Source organism: Dermochelys coriacea, chromosome 2, assembly GCF_009764565.3.
Source record: "Dermochelys coriacea isolate rDerCor1 chromosome 2, rDerCor1.pri.v4, whole genome shotgun sequence".
In the NCBI taxonomy this organism is placed as follows: Eukaryota; Metazoa; Chordata; order Testudines; family Dermochelyidae; genus Dermochelys; species Dermochelys coriacea.
This window is the reverse complement of record NC_050069.1, coordinates 104,476,198-104,478,226: the sequence shown is the minus strand read 5'-3', so window position 1 is coordinate 104,478,226 and position 2,029 is coordinate 104,476,198.

Genomic DNA, 2,029 nt, shown 5'->3' with positions numbered 1-2,029 from the left:
TTCTTGACAAATCCATGCTGACTGTTATTATCTTCTAGGTGACTGCTTAATTATTTGCTCCATTACCTTTCCGGGTACTGAGTTAAGCTGACTGGTCTTTAATTCCCCATTTTTGATTTTTAGATCACTGAAGATCTCCTGGTTAAGCCAGGGTGGTCTCTTGCCATAATTCCTTTCTTTCCTACACAGTGGGATAGTTTGCTCTTGTGCCCTTAATAAGGTCTCTTTGAAAAACTGCCAATTGTCTTCAACTGTTTTTCCCCTTAGACTTGCTTCCCATGGGATCTTACCTACCAACTCCCTGAGTTTGCTAAAGTCTGCCTTATTGAAATCCATTGTCTTTATTGTACTGTTCTCCCTCCTGCCATTCCTTAGAATCATGAACTCTATCATTTCATGATCACTTTCCCCCAAGTTGCCTTCAATTTTCAAATTCTCAACCAGTTCTTATTTGTCAAAATCAAATCTAGAACAGCCTCCCCCCTAGTAACTTCCTCCACTTTCTGAAATAATAAAATGTCTCCAATACATTCCAAGAACTTGTTGAATAATCTGTGCCCTGCTGTGTTATTTTTCCAACAGATGTCTGGGTAACTGAATTCCCCCATCACCACCAAGTCCTGTGCTTTGGATGATTTTGTTAATGGTTTAAAAAAAAAAAAAAAAAGCCTCATCCACCTCTTCTTCCTGGCTTGGTGGTCTGTAGTAGACCCCTACCAGGACATCAGCCTTGTTTTTTACCCCTTTTATCTTTACCCAGAGACTTTCAACAAGTCTGTCTCTTATTTCTATCTCAACTTCAGTCCAGTGTATACATTTTTAATATATAAGGCAACACCTACTCCCTTTTCTCTTATGATCAGGGTGCTATTGTTAAGGACTTAAGTATTCACAAAGTGAATTTGAGGCATTCACAAAGTTTGCTGAGAAAGTCCTTTTTCATTATCATCAAAGTTCTTTTTATTTTCCCTAAAGGTATACCAATGGAATGGCTTCAGTGGTTCTTTCCTCACTCAAGACAATTCCTATATGGCAGCAATAAATTGGCAAGACAAGATGAGACCTCGCAGGGCCCATTACTTGGCCCTAAATTTTACAGACACCTCCATCCTGCCTCCAGATGTGAAACTGCAAACTTGTACATCTAGATCCTTGCACCTGAACTTTCCATGTTGAAAATGCCTGCACGCACACTAGAAAAATATTTAACACCTGCAAATACAATTTAAATCAAATAACAATTTAGCCTTATTGGCCCCAGTGGAATTTGCTGATGTATCTGAGCATCAGCTGAGGTGTGTACACGGGTATTAGAACTATTTATAGCATGGGTGAAACCAGTTACACCTTCATAGTGTAGTACAAGTATGTACAAACAATAATTTTACATGAAAAAAGGCCAGCCATTGATAATTAAGGCCTTCAAGCAATCACACTGAATCCTGTAAGCAACCATTCAATGCCTCAGCTGACATTTGCATACTAAAGATATATTTTTGAGCATTATTGGCTAGATTTTCCAAACCCTAGCAGCTCCCAGTGGTTTCAGTATTTCTGTGTGCGGAGAACTTTTGAAAATCTGATGATGATGTTCCAGTTCAGCAAAGGTCTTCGGTCCCAACTCAGCAAAGTGCTTAAAGCAAGTGCTTAATTTAAGCACAAGAGCAGACCCACTGAAGTTATTGGGACGGCTCACGTGCTTGTAGGTAAGCCTGTACTTAAGTACCCTGTTACACCGGATGTTTATAATACATACTTTACCCTTAAGCATTGGAATATTCTTATCCCTATTTAGAAAAGCAGTTAAGCAGCTGCTTAAGTCACATTGAATTCAATGGGATTGAAGCACATGCTTAAATATTTTACTGAATCAAGGTCTACACCAACTGAATCACACTATATATAATAATTAGTGCCACTTAACTGATATAGGGTCTGATTCTGCAAAGCATTTACACACATGCCTAAGCCTCACTGAAGTCAATAACTGATCAACTCGATGCTCTACTATTAATAATGGAATATATTT